Source organism: Acomys minous (assembly GCF_964271855.1).
Source record: "Acomys minous genome assembly, chromosome: 2".
Taxonomy (NCBI): Eukaryota; Metazoa; Chordata; class Mammalia; order Rodentia; family Muridae; genus Acomys; species Acomys minous.
The window spans coordinates 68,425,260-68,440,760 of record NC_140484.1 but is presented as its reverse complement, the minus strand read 5'-3'; positions in this window follow the sequence as shown (position 1 = coordinate 68,440,760).

Below are 15,501 nucleotides of genomic sequence, written 5' to 3'. Positions count from 1 at the left end.
GGGGTACCCCGGGAGGGGTTACCCCGGCGGGAGGGCAGAGAGCGCGGCGGGTGCGGGGTTCGCGGCTCTCTCCGCCCAGTTCGCTGCTCTCCGCCCGGTCTCTGGACGCCAGCCCGCTTTGCTGGGGTGCGCCTCTGAGCCCTGTGTTTGTGCCCAGAAGCCTCACTTGCGCAATCTACACTCCCTATCGCTGCCGCGAGTTACCAACCCGTTTTACAGATGGGGAAACTGAGGCTCCGGGTTGTGTGGGATTCACCCAGTCATTTGCTGCAGCTCTCTGGGCCCGCGCCTGACCACCTGTAAGGGGTGAACTGAAGGGCTTTTTTGTTTGTTAATGTGTTTCCTAAACCAGCTGCCTTGACGGTGAGGATCCTAGAATTGAAGCAACTCTCAGCTGAAGCTAATGACGAAGTGCCACGTAACTTTTAAAGGCTTTTTAAACTCTAAAGGCCTAAAATATATATAGGCTGAATACATTCCATGAGCCTCCAATTTGCAACCAGTTTTTAAAATTATGTTTTAGGGAATAAAAGTGTGAGGCAGAGTATAAAAGTGAATGCATACTTCTGCCAAGGTAATGTTCCTTAGCCTCTCCCTCTGGGTACACAGACAATTTAAGTCTGGCACCATAATTTCTATACTAGATAATAAGGTTAATTCCTTTTTGCAGTGACTAGAAAATAAAATCATGAAACTAAAATTTCCAGCTGTTAATGGAGCCCAGGATGGCCTAGACCTGTGGACCCACTGCCCCAGGCTCCACAGTGCTGGAACCGCAGGTGTGCACCACTGCACCTGACTAAATATATAGGTTTTTAAGTAAATTTCAATGTTACGTTTGGCTGGTTGGTTGGTTTTTCAAGACAGGGTTTTTCTGTGAAACCCTAACTGCCCTAGAATTCACTCTGTAGATCAAGCTGGCCTTGAATTCACAGAGATCCACCTGCCTCTGCCTTCCATGTGCTGGATTAAAGCCCTGCACTACCATGCCTGGCTGATTTCAGTGGTTTTGACCCTAAGGTTTTCTGTGCTGGAGATATGTACGTTTGATGGTTTGTGGCCTGGTGCCTTACACTGCTGAGCATCAATTTTACCTCATACAGTTGTTTAAGGACCTAAGATGCCTAAGGGTAAAATTGGTTTTACCCTTGTTGCAGCCCCGTGCCCATATTTTTATGAAAAGCTTCATGTGTGTGTGTTTTTTTTTATAGTGGGTTTGACACTTGCCAGGCCATTCCCAGAGAAGCTATGATTTTGGGAAAAAAAGCAAGGACTCAGAAAGTGCAGACTGCCACGCTCTCCACAGAAGGTAGGGAGAGACTTGGTGGTCTTTCCCCATCCCACACTCCAGACATGGTTTTCACTTCTTTGAAAAGAAAAAAATGTTTATGCTTACCAGTATGTGTGCACTAGCTCGTGCCTGGTGCCAAAAGAATCCACAGAAGAGCATGGGAGCCGCTGGAACTGGAATTACAGATATTTGTGCTTGTAGATACATCTGCAGACTTGTAGATGCTGAGAAGTGATCCCAGCTTCCTGCCATAGCAGCACGTGCTCTGTGCTCTTACCTGTGGAGCCATCTCTTCAGCCCTTGGTTTCACTCTTTTTCCTTTGAGACAGGATCTTACTATGTAGTCCTGGCTGTCCTGGAACTCACTGTATAGGTTAGACTAGCCTCAAACTCAGATCTCCCAGCCTTAGCTTCTAAAGTGCTTCAGCCAAAGGTGCGCACCACCATGCCCAGTGCTAATTTCACTTTTCTTGACTTCAGTTACCCATAATCCAAAGTTGTTTAAGTGTTTAATATCCTAAAATAAACAACTCAGAACTTTTAAGTTGGGCATTATTCAGAGTCAGGTGATGGAATATGCCTGCTCTGCCTGGCATATAAATCATGTGTCCAGCAGTTCCATGTTGTATCTGTTGTAGGGGCAAAATTAATGCCATATCCTATATGTAATTTGTATTCTACAATTAGTGATGGTCTGTAAGAGAACTTGTCCTCTGGGTGCCCTTCTCCCTGTGTTCTGGGAATGACACCTGCCAGCACTCTCCAGAAACTGCACCGGAACAATTAGACACAATTAACGCCCAATGATCCTCTGAGATAAAACAACTTCCCTGGAGATCCAGCCTCCTGGACACAACCTGCTGGAAGGTCTGCATTCCTGAGACTCAAAGCCCCCACCATCCCACCTCCTCCCCCTTACGGTTTTTTTCTTACTTCCCTGTGCTCCCAACCCCTAATTACAGTTTTTCCGTATAAACCCATTACCCTTGAAACTCCAGTGTCACTCTCCTACCCTGCTGCGTCAGGAAGGACTGTGGTCCGAAACTCTGAGCCCCTAATACAGGACCCTGTGTATTTTGCATCAGTATCAAGTCCTGGTGGTCTTTTTTGGGGGGTTCGCGATCTGGGTGATCTCGACATTACAGTCACCCACCATCATTAGTAGCCATTACTGTTATTGGATTGACTGTCAATGTATTGCAATCCCTGTGTTCAAGTAGCCCTTATTTATCAACTAACATCAAAGCTTTGGAATATTGAGCATGCCAAACATAAGCCATGAATTGCTTCTCTTACATGAAAAGGTGAAACTCTTCACTTGATAAGAAAAAAAAATCTTTCCTGAGGGTGCTAAGATACAGTGCAATAAGATATTTTCTTTGGGCCCAGGGGTCCCGCTCAAACTAAGGCACCAGCCAAGGACAATACAGGTTGTAAACTTTAAACCCCTACCCAGATCTAGCCAATGGTCAGAATAGTCTCCATACTTGAGCGGAGAATGGGATATGACTTTCTCACATACTCTGGTGCCTCATATTTGACCATTTTCCCTGGAGGGGGAGACCTGGTGGCACTCAGAGGAAGGACAGCAGGTTACCAAGAAGAGACTTGATACCCTATGAGCATATACAGGGGAAGGAAATCCCTCTCAGGAACTGTCCTAGGGGAGGGGAATAAGGGGAAAATGGGAGGGAGGGAAGAATGGGAGGAGACAAGGGATGGGATAACCATTGAGATGTAACAACAAATTAATAAAATATCTTGGGAAAAAAAGATATTTTCAAAGAACTGAAGTCAGCAGTGTGCAATGGTGCACGCCTTTAATCCCAGCACTCGGGAGGCAGCGGCAGGCGCATCAATGTGATTTTGAAGCCAGCTTGGTCTACAAAGCAAGCCCAGGACAGCCAAGGCTACACAGAGAAACCCTGTCTCTTAAAAACAAAAGTTTCCTTCCGAGAACTGTAGGAGGATCACAATGAGGGAGCAAGCCTGAGCTACAGGGCAAGACCCTTACTCAAAACAGTATTTAGTTGTGGAAGGAATGTGGCCTTGCCTTGCACTGAGCCCAGGGTGAGGGCAATCTTGGGTGGCTTTACCCCATTGAGTCCCTGCTGATACCCCACTGGGATAAACGTCTGTGATAGACTGAGAGGAGCCATTTTAGGTCAGGGATTAAGGACAAGGACCGGGACTCCAGCTGGGCTATTGTATTACAAATCGACCATAGATGGGAGGAGGGAACTGGAGGAGAGGCTAGTGGTTCCAGCCTCACTGTGAGGGAGAAGCAAGGGAGAGGCAAGGGAGAAGGCAGCAGGGTCAGACGACCCATGTGCAGGGCGGCTTGCTCCTGTGGGGTAGAGGATGTGCGTGCAGGCTCGGAGACACCAAGGGATTCACCCCGCAGAACTGATACCCGGAAGGTTCATTCTTGTTCTCCTTAACCTCCTTTCCCTCCTTTTTAGGATAGTTGGGTGGTAAGGGAGGTACCTTTGTTTAATAAATTCATAATAAAGTCTTAGTTGTTAAGGAACCAGAGCCAACAGTTGGTTTTTCAAAGACTGGATTCACATACTTTTGTTTTTATGGTACACTGTCATAATGGTCCTCCTACTAGTGTTAATCTTTTACTGTGCCTAATTTATAAATTAAATTTGGTCATAGTACGGGAGAAGAACAATATATAGGCTTCAGTGCTGTCTATCAACTGTTGCAGGATATTTGATGCCAGTGTGATCCCTGAGATTGTGAACTGTAAAAGCCTGACTTTGGTTTGGTGTGGTTGAGCCCTAGCACACACCTTTAATGCAAGAGCTATCTGTACACAGGAATTAATAAAGTTAACCCTAGGTCAAGAGGTGGAGCAGGAAACCGGCTTACAGGGAGTAAAGACTAGGGGGGACTTTGAGTGGAGTGGTATTTAAAATACAGGAGTAGAAGGGCTCCTTAGCTTTTAGCTCTCAGGCTCCCAGCTCTCTAGCTCTTAGTTCTTCTGCTCCTTGGCCTGTGGCTTTTGGGGCTTTGAGCTAGCAAGCCTTTGCCCTGCTTTGTTTCTGTTTGTTTGGCCTTTTCCTCCTGGGCTGTCAGCTGAGCTAGTGAGCCTTTGGGGCCTTTTCCATCAGATGTGAGCTGAGTAGGAAGGTCAGCTGGGTGCTTTCTGCCTCTCTAAGGAAGCAGGGTTTTGTTTTTTGGTTTGTTTTTTGTTTTTTGCTTTTTTTTTTTTTTAAACCACAGCATCTGGCTCTTTTATTGGTAAAATAGAACAATCAGGGATTGTCAATTAAAACAACAAACTACAGTTCCTGATATCTAATGGGAGTATTGAAATGATATAAAAATAGATGGGAGGAAACTACTGCACTCTCTTGTCATTTTGCCTCAACCTACAGCCAATGTGCTGTAGAGTATTCCAAGCTTTTACACTATATTGAGAATGCCCACAGTCCTATGCAAGTGTGTTAATGCAGCTTGCGTTACTAACATCACCAGATGGAAGATGGAAAGCAGAGAGGCTGAATAACTTGCTGAATGCCAGACAACTAGTATGGGACATACAGGAGGGATAAACAGTAATAAGAAGAAACCAGTAAGCTCTACATTGCCCCAGCCCGCCGGGGTTCAACTAATGCTCGGGAGGAAAATTTTCCTGTATAGAGACAGAACACTAGACACGAAGAAGGAGGCAAGTCTGCATTCTGATCAAACCCCATTTATTGAAAATTTTCACAGAGTTTATATAGGCACAGAGGCATGGGTATTTGCATAAGCAAGGGTTGCTGTGGATACCTAACTCTGGAATGCTCCAGCAGGTGGGTATCTAACTTTACAGCTGCTATAATTGCAGGAAAGTCGTGAAGGACCTGGTTAGTCAGGAAAAAGCTCCCAGAACTGCTGCTCACAGGCAGCTGGCCTTTAATCTGATCTTATCAAGTAGTCCCACCGGAAAAGGAGTAGCTTGGGGGTCTGGAATGACCAGCCCCCACAATAAACCACAACAGGTGTCTAACTGCCCACCTACGACAAGGTCAGCTAGTTTCTGGTGAATGGCAGACTTCTAGAGAAATAGGAACCTAGGTTCTGACAAGATGGTTGAACATTGGCCATGTAGCTCGTCCCCAACACTACATGACACAAATGCCTTTAATCTTAGCACAGGCAGATTGGATCTATGTAAATTTGAGGCCTGGTCTACATAGTGAGTTCCAGACAGCCAAGGTTATACAGCGAGACCCTGTATAGTGTAGACCTATGTGAAACACTGGTCCCGGGATGGCTATATTTTGCTAAAAGCCAAAGACAGGTGTGTTGATGTTATTTTTATGAAACAGTGTTTGTTTCTCTTAGTTTCTTTTTCTTTCTTTTTTTTTTTTTACTTTTATTGAATGTCTATGATTTACACGTCATGCACCAAAATCCCTCTCCTCCCCCCAGTAAAATAAAACAAAGAAACAAAAAATCTTGTCACAGAAGCTGTAGTGTATCACACAGTATAGCGTTTTGTTTACATGTGTTTACTTTCAAATGTTCATTGCTACCAGTCATGGGTCTGGTTTGAGGCCTACACTATCATTACCAGATCCTCACGGGGACTGCTGTCGGATATCCCGTAGTTGCCATGAGTCAAGGAGATTCTTAATCTTTGAATCTGCAGGTCTGGCCCCTTCATGTGTTCCAAGAGGTCATACATGGGGTAGACGTTGGAGTAAGGTCCACTCAGAGCCCTGGATCAGGGCCCACTCCCTTATCCTCAGGGCAGGACCCACTCTCCCGCTCCCATGTCATCAGGGCAGGTTAGTTTATTTCTTAACCCAGCTATCACACAATTACTTGAGACTATTGAGTCTTATATTTGCTTATAAAGCTATACAAAAGCTATACAACACAATCTTAAGCAGTTCAAGCCTGGTTTTTTTTGTTTGTTTGTTTGTTTGGGTTTTTGTTGTTTTTTTGTTTTTTTTGTTTTTTTTTTTTTTTTTGGTTTTTCGAGACAGGGTTTCTCTGTGTTAGCCTTGGCTGTCCTAGACTCACTTTGTAGACCAGGCTGGCCATGAACTCACAGCGATCCGCCCGCCTCTGCCTCCCGAGTGCTGGGATTAAAGGCGTGCGCCACCACGCCCGGCTCAAACCTATTCTTAATCCTCTGTGTTGTCCTGACTCCATCTTTGCCAAAAGTCTCAAGTTACTCAATTGTCAGGTCTTTCTTTGCTCCAGCCGAGTCTTTTCTATCTCTCTAGCACCTCTGCCTGTGGCTCAATCCACGAGCTCCATCCCCTACTTCCTCTTCTAACTCCTCCTCCCCTGGCTGGCAGGAAGTCCAGCCCTATCCTCTCCCCTACTCAGTGATTGGCTGGAAGCTGCTTTATTGACCTATCAGAGGGACAAATGGGGAGCAGAGTTTATACATTTAAACAGGAAATTCTCAGAACAAGGCTTTCAACCAGGTATGAGAGGTACAGAAATCAGCATTTGAATTACACAAATACTTTATGCCAACATAGATTTGGTTTTTTGTTTTGCTTTGTTTTTCCTATTCTAGGCCCAAATGAAGGGAAGGAAAAGCAAAGTTTCAATCTGTTTGCTCCTTTCTATTAAAGGAGTAATTGAGTTGTCTTTGTTTTTAATTTTCTTACTTGACAGAATGAAGCTGATAGCACTGCTTGGCTTCAATAACTCAGTAATGCTTGTTTAGATTATCACATATGGCATCTGGTCTGCAAAGCACCATGAACTGGTAATGGGTGAGGGTTTGGGTGGTGACGGCAGGCCCACAAGTGCAACTAAAGGGAAGGAAGTGAGCCACTCTCCTTTGCCTACAAAGGGAAGAACCTATTGAGCCAGAGAAAAATAGGTTTGAGACAAAGGACAGATAACTTCGGGACAGAAAAGGGGAGCATTCTACAGGGAGAAGTGGTATGAACAGAGATAGGAGAGTGGCAGTAAAGTCCTGGAAGATGCCTTCCTCTATGAATCAGGGGAGCCAGACTGGACCCCATCTGGTAAAGACCTGGCTCTTCAGTCTGGTACATACTTATTACATGTGGCTACTGAGTACCTACAATGTGGTTTATATCACTGGGGAACAAATGTTAAGTTTTATTTAAATCTTAATTTTCCAATTATAGTTACCAAATACTAAAGAGGAAAATGCCCCAAAGAGCTACACATAGGTTGGTGAGACGGCTCATAAGGTAAGGGCAGATTTCATGCCTGGGATCCACATGGCAGAAGGAGAGCCCTGACTCTACCAGCTGCTCCATGATCCCCACACTCTCACTGTGGTAAAATCTACCCCCACATACACACAAGCACACATAAAATGAAGTACAAATCATCTCTCAAAGCAACCCAGAAGTTTACCATACTCAACTACAGAAAATAATGAAAAAACCCAGAGAGGGAAAAAAAAAGGAAAAAACTATGTTCTATGTACCTGAATTCTCTTCAGAAACCATGGAAACAGAATTAAGTATTCTAAGAAAAACAAGACCTAGAGTTCTGTATTCGGAGAATGTACCCTTCAAAAGTGAAGTAAAAATCCAGAGTTTTCTATGAAGGAAACTCTGCCTGCTTTGAATTCTGTAAATTCTTCAGGAGAAGGAAAATAATGCAAGTCTGGTAATTTAGATGTTTTATAGAAAGGAAGAGTCCTGGACAAAAGAAAAATGGGAGTAAAATAATTTGTTTTTAAATCTTAATTGTTCAAGCCCAATGACTGACTCGAGATAAGAGCAACTTGTATTCAGTAATTATAGTTTATGGATAAGTGTTGGGGGATGGTTTTGTGCACAGTGTATTCAAATGCTGATTTTATATCCACAGACATCTGGCTGCAATGTCAGTATTATGAAACATCTCCTGTCTAAATGTTGTGTAAAAATTGTAGTCCATCATCTCTGCTTGGTTAATAAACAGATGAACAGCCTATAGCTGGGTAGGAGAACTAGGGCTGGGCTTCCAATCCTAGGGAGGGGGTCCCAGGTCAGGGAGCGAGGGAGAAGACAGTCACCATGAGGACACGGATGAAGCAGGAGCAGCCAGAGAGATTAAGATAGCAGGTAACGGAACACATGGCTGGGAAGCAGGCCAGGCCGCGTACTCAGGATTAACTACACTGCTTTGAAGCTTATTAATAAATGTAATAGGTCTCTGTGTCGTTATTTGGGAGCTAGAACGGGCTTAGAAATACCGTAATTGTACAGGTAAGTAATGTGGTAATTACAGCTTTGGAAATGAATGGCAGTAGGGTTATAATGCTGGGAGATAAGAACTGCAGATTATTGTTTTTAAAATTATCTGTATTACCTGTATTATCTGTATTATCTGTAGGCCCGGCTAGCAATCAATCAAGACTTAGACACTAGTTTTTTCTCTCCAAGCCCCACCTATCTCCTGCCCTGCCCAGGCGGATGGCTTTTTATTAAGCAAAAGGTGGGGTCACAGCAGTAATTAGCATCAAAATACAGATTATCCTCCAACATCTCCCCTTTTCTGTCTAAATTTTTAAAAAGGCCATTTTTTATATACAGTAAGTACAATTGTGAAAAATTATACAAACCAATAGGTAAGACTTACACACATAATTTTTAATCAAAATTATTTGGCAACCTTACAGAAAATATTATCTATTTTATCTTGGTAAATCTAAAGTTTTGAACTTAAATCAACATCTATTAAAGCTCAAATCTATCAACCTAAAAGTATCTATCTAGACTTAAAAGTGTCTTTTTAATTCTTAAACAACTAAGCTTAATTTTAAAATTAACTATCAGAGACTTGAAAAGGAATAAATTTAACCACCTGAGTAAAAGGGAAATGCAGGTTAGCAGCTTCCAAAATGAAAAAATAACAGGGACAGTTTACCGCCTGAACAGACACCCAAAACTCTCTATAACGTTGCAGCAGCATCTTTAGCCTTCTGGCCCAGTATATTTAACAGACATATTTGTGAAGTAGGAACCATTGAGGACTTGCTTACGCTGTCTTCACAGAGTCTGGCCGTCAACTCTGCCTGCATCCAAGTTTACCCATTTTAGGCAGAATTCTGTCTTTGGGAGAAACAAGGACATTTTGTCCAATGGCTATTTTGCCACACTCAAAGCCATCTCCACAAAGAGATTCTTCAATGCTCATCATCTTTTTTTGTGTTAAGCTGGGTACTGCCAGGAGTTAACTTTTCTTATTGTCAAAGAATCTTAAAACAATAAAAAATATTTTTAAAATGCCATATTTTGTAGGTCTCTGAGGTTTTTGAAGACCTTATCTAACTATTTTACCATATCTATAGATTCATATCTGTTAAGCCTGGCATGTATATTTTTACACCTGACATGGCTATGAATAGATAAACAATTGACTTGTATTATTTAATTATCTTAAACAGCCTACAATAGCAACCATGTATGAATTGAGTTGTACAATACCTCATACTACAGAGGAAATATAATGTATGAAGAATACTAAATTTGAATTCCATTTTTTTAAAAATATTTTTTATTTAATTTTAATTTATGTGTGTTGGTGTGAGAGTGTCAGATCTTGGAGTTACAGACAGTTGTGAGCTGCCATGTGGGTGCTGGGAATTGAACCCGGGTCCTTTGGAAGAGCAGACAGTGCTCTTAACCACTGAGCCACCTCTCCAGCCCCCTTGAATTCCATTTTAATGTATCAAAATTAAACCTACTTTGCATCAATATACAAAATTCTATATCAATGAATCAAAATTAACCCTATTTGTGAGTAACAATTAAGGCCTCAAGTTGAGTAGATTTAATAATCTTTTTTGTTCTATCATCCTTACATATCTCTATACTCCCCCACTTGTTGGCTCTGTTTCTTCTTCTTTTTTTAATATTTTATTTAATTTTAACTTATGTGTGTTGGTGTGAGGGTGTCAGATCTTGGAGCTATGGACAGTTGTGAGCTGCCCATGTGGGTGCTGGGAATTGAACCTGGGTCCTTTGGAAGAGCAGGCAGTGCTCTTAACCACTGAGCCATATCTCCAGCCCAGGCTCTGTTTCTTAACAATTAAACTTTATTACACAACCCAACAATCTTACACAAGAGGGAAAAAAGGTTAAAGGGAAACAAGAGTGAACCTTCCGGTATTCATTCCACGAGATGGGTTCCAAGGTGTCTCTGGCCTGCGCACTGCTCTGGCCTGTTCGCTGATCTTTTTCCCGATCCACACATGTGCTCAAACCCAGTCCAAACCTCCGGCCTCCTCTAGTCCTCTCTGCCTGCCTGTCTCTCATGTGCAAGGGCCGTCTCCTCCTCCCTTCGAGGGTCGATTAGAAACACAATCATCCAGGTGGATTCCTAAATTCCAGGCCCAGGATGGCTCCACCCAGTCTATCTCAAGGTTAATCTCAGGGAGGATCCGTGGTGTGTCCACCAAGACTGCTTTCACCTGTGGCAAAGCTTACACTCCTTCCCACAGCAGATGCCCTGTCACAAGGTATTGTATAACCCATAAAGCAATATAGTGTATCTGAAAGAGTCATAAACATATACTACAAACTCAATGGCAACCTTTAAAAAAAGAAGTATAGTTGATATTGCTAGGTTAAAAATATGGAATCACAGCCTGGCATGATGGCACACGCCTTTAATCCCAGCACTCAGGGAGGCGGAGGCAGGAGGATCTTTACAAGGTGAGTCCAGGATAGCCAAGATAACACAGGGAAACCCTGTCTCAAACAAAACAAAAGGAATCATTAAAATGTAGGAGAAAAGATGATAAATTAATATCTGTGTATGTGGCTCATGCCTTCTATCTCAGTACCTGCTACTCAGGAGGCAAAGGTAAGGTCAGCCTGGTCTACACGGAGAGTTCAAAACCAGTCGGTGCTACATAAGCATACCCTACCTTTTAAAAATAAAATCCATGGCAGCGCACACCTGAGGGAGGCAGAGGCAGGCGGATCTCAGTGAGTTCCAGGCTAGCCTTGTCTACAAATCAAGTCCAGGACAGACAAGGCTACACAGAGAAACCCTGTCTCAGAAAAAAGAAAAAGCTTATAGAAAAGCAATGAATATGGCAACAATCTAATCACTAATGACTTTAAATGTCAGTAACTTCAGTACACTAATTGAAAAAAAAAATTTTTTTTAAAACTGTCCCCAGGCAGACACAGCTCCATGATGCAGTGCTTAGGCATGGTTAAAGAAGCTCTAAATTCAATCCTATACTTTTCCCAACACTAAAAATAAACCAGAGCTGGGTGTGGTACATAACTGTAATCCCATCACCTAGAAAGTGAGATAGGAGGAAAACAGTTGAGAGGCTTGTCTGGTTGACATAGTGAGACCTTGTCAAAAATAAGATAATAATATAAATATTATCCACTGGAAACTCACTTTAAACAAAAATAGATAATGATGAGTAAAATCATATCATACTTTAAGAAGCTTTAAACCGCTGAATCAGTTTCCTAGAAGAGGCCCAACAGCAATACAAATCAGGGATAGAGAGAAACATTACTGAATAGTGAGCAATTCTTCAAGAAGGCATGACAGTCTTGAATGTGTGCACACACAACAGAGCAGAGACGTCTATGAAGTATGTTCTGATACAATTGCAGGGAGAAATAGGTGAATCCGCATTCACTGTTGGAGTCCTCAGGAGCTCCCTCTCAGTAGCTGACAGATCCACTGAGAATCCATAGAAGGAAATCAGTAAGGAGGAAGTTGAATTGAACACCGTGATTCTTTACCCAATGAAGGCAGAATGAAATTCTCCTCAAGGTCACACAACACACTAGACTACATTCTGGATTATGAAAAAAATACCTTAAATTTGAAATTCTGTAAAAATGTATGCAGTGAGTTTATACTAGGACATCAGTAACAGAGCTCTAGAAATTTTCAAATTAACGCTACAAGTGTAGTAGTGCACACATGCAGTCCCAGCACTCAGGAGACTGAAGCAAATGGCAAGTCCCAAGTCACATAAGGCTACCTTCTCTCAAAGAAAGAAAGAAAGCTTGAAGCTGGGCGTGGTGGCGCACGCCTTTAATCCCAGCACTTGGGAGGCAGAGGCAGGCGGATCGCTGTGAGTTCGAGGTCAGCCTGGTCTACAAAGTGAGTCCAGGACAGCCAAAGCTACACAAAGAAACCCTGACTCAAAAAAAGAAAGAAAGAAAGAAAGAAAGAAAGAAAGAAAGAAAGAAAGAAAGAAAGAAAGAAAAAAAGCCAGGCGTGGTGGCGCACGCCTTTAATCCCAGCACTCGGGAGGCAGAGGCAGGCGGATTGCTGTGAGTTCGAGGCTAGCCTGGACTACAAAGAAACCCTGTCTCGAAAAACCAAAAAAAAAAAAAAGAGAGAGAGAGAGAGAAAAAGGAAGGAAGGCAATACCAGTATCAGAGGTAAGGTCCTAGGGTTGATCCTCAGAAGAGGAAAATAAAAATCCTTAGGGATCTCATAGACATTACAGGGATAATAAAGGATTATTAATGCTTTTTGCACAAATATGACAGTTTAGAGGAAACAGGTGAATTCCTTAGATGATACTGCCCTGGCTAGATTTATATCAACTTGACTCATGCTAGAGTCATCTGGGACGAGGGACTCTGAACTGTGGAAATGCCTCCATAAACTTTGCCTATAGGCGCCATCTACAGTGCACTTTCTGAACTAGTGCCTGACATGGGAAGTCCCAGTTCACTGTGGATAGTGCCATCCCTGGACAGGTGGTCCTGAGGTGTATGAAAAAGCAGGCTGAGCAAGGCAGTAAGCAGCATTCCTTCATGGTCTCCGCATCAGTTCCTGCCTCCAGGTTCCAGCTTTCAGTTCCTGTCCTGACTTTCTTCAGCGACGGACTAGTATCTGAGAGGTAATGATAAAATAACCGCCCCCCCTCCCCGGCCAAGCTGCTTTTGGTCATCGTATTTATCTCAATAAGACAGAAGTAATTGACCAAAAAACATAAAAGCAGAATAGGAATAGGCCTATAGCTAATAAGGGAATGGAGTTAATAAGGTGTGTTTATTTCCGGTATCTCACAACTATGAAAAGCTAACATAAGGCCCAAATGGGTTCATTAGAAAGTTATGCCAAGCCGGACATGGCTTTCATCCTAACACTCAGGAGGCAGAGGCAGGCGGATCGCTGTGAGTTCGAGGTCAGCCTGGTCTACAAAGTGAGTTCAGGATAGCCAAGGCTAACAGAGAAACCCTGTCTTGAAAAACCAAAAACAACCTCCCCAAAAAAGTATGCCAAATATTTAAGGAAAAATTTATTTCAATTCTCTGAAGTTTCTTACAAAAAAGAAAAGCAGATGAAATATGTTCTAAGGATCAGCATTACCTTATTACCCATGCCAAGAATAAAAGGAAAACTATAAACTATTATTTCTAATGAACACTAATGCAAAAATCAACAGAATACTAGCAATCAAATCCAACAAGCTTTAAAAAATTACAACCATCAGGCAGGGTTTATTACAAAACTGACTCAACATTAGAAAAGCAACACATATAATTTATCATATCAACAAGTAAGGAAAGAAAAAGAATCTGATTGTATCAGTAATAAATAAAAGAACTCATTCATGATTAAAACTTTTGTCAAACAAGGAACTTGAACTTGGTAAAGAACACTTACACACACACACATACACACACACACACACACACACACACACACTCCTCACACCCCTTCCTTTGTTATTTAAGACAAGTATAGTATTGGTGAAAGAACAGCCCAAGAACAGGCCCATTCAAATATAGTTCTCTCTCATATTTTTGGCTGGTTGTAAGCCTAGCCTTTAATGGCTGAGCCATCTCTCTAGGCCAAATGTAGTTATCCCAATGCCAGAAGTTACTCTGACATCACAGTGTGAAGCTCAAGTTCAACTGACACGAAATGTCCACTTTCCAAAACTATCATCTTCATGAGCCAGGATTTCTCATAACGAAAGATACTTTGTGATTTTTAATGAAGGATTAAAATTTAATACTAATTCTTTTTCTACTTACCATAAAGAAAATACAACTCAAGCCACCTTTCCTGTGTGCCAGCAAAGTCTAGTCTTCATCATGGTTTGTTTCACCCTGATTGACTTCCTGGCTTGTAAATACTCGGTCGTCCCTGCAACTTTTGTCAGTTTGAATTTAAGCCCCTTGCTTACTTAACAGGAAGCTTACACTCAGAACTGCACATTTTTCTTCATCAAGGCTTCACATGAGGCTTAATAATCAACTTCACGCGGTGCCCAGCTAATAACTTTTTAGTTAATAGAAGGGACACAGTAAGTAAAAAGGCTGTGAGAATACAGCACTATCAGGTTCTGGGGTATGCGAAGTTTTGGGCTTCACAAATGACTGATCTGAGTGGCATGGCTGTCAAGTTTAAAATGGCATCATGTTAGGCTTAGAGACAAGTGAATATTAAAATATAGTTTGAAATTTAAATAACCATTTTATGACCTGATATTTGAAGTACATTCTTTTTTTTTTTTTTTTAACACAAGATGCACACAACTCCGTTTATAGCCTTCTTTCTGGATGTTTTATTTGGAGCCTGCAGTTTCAAGGACTTCTTTGCAAACTACATTTTGAGAGAACAGATTTATTTCTAATAAATAAGAATCCAGGTTGAAATGGATCACAATTTCTTCTTTTCACATTGTATTTCTAAAAGCTAGACATATCTCATAGGCTACAGGATAATTCTGTTGGGATGAATATATATACTCACATATGTGTATATATATGTTTGTTTTGGTTTTTTTGAGACAGGGTTTCTTTGTGTAGCCTTGGCTGTTCTGGACTCGCTTTGTAGACCAGGCTGGTCTCAAACTCACAGCGATCTGCCTCTCGAGGGATGAATAATTTCTATACATAAAATGTCATGAATTTGTATGGTTTTCATTAATTTGAACACTGAGATACTTTCTGCTTCTTTGTCTTTAAATGCTGGTCAGTTATGAGCATAAATTAGTGTGACTAAGAGTATGTTAAAACATGTCAAAGCAGTATTCAGCTGAGTGACATACCAAACAGGAAATGACGAGACCATTATCTGCACCGTCAGCACACACATCTAGCCTCCAACAACACAGGTATGTAGGATCACCAAGCACCTGTACCAGTTCCAGTCACATGGGGTGTATAGTTTATGTTCTAAAACACAAAAATAAACAAAGATGCCCTCAATGCTCTTGGAAACTGTCTCTGATTACGTATACTATAGGTGAGTCCCTTTGTCTAAGGAAA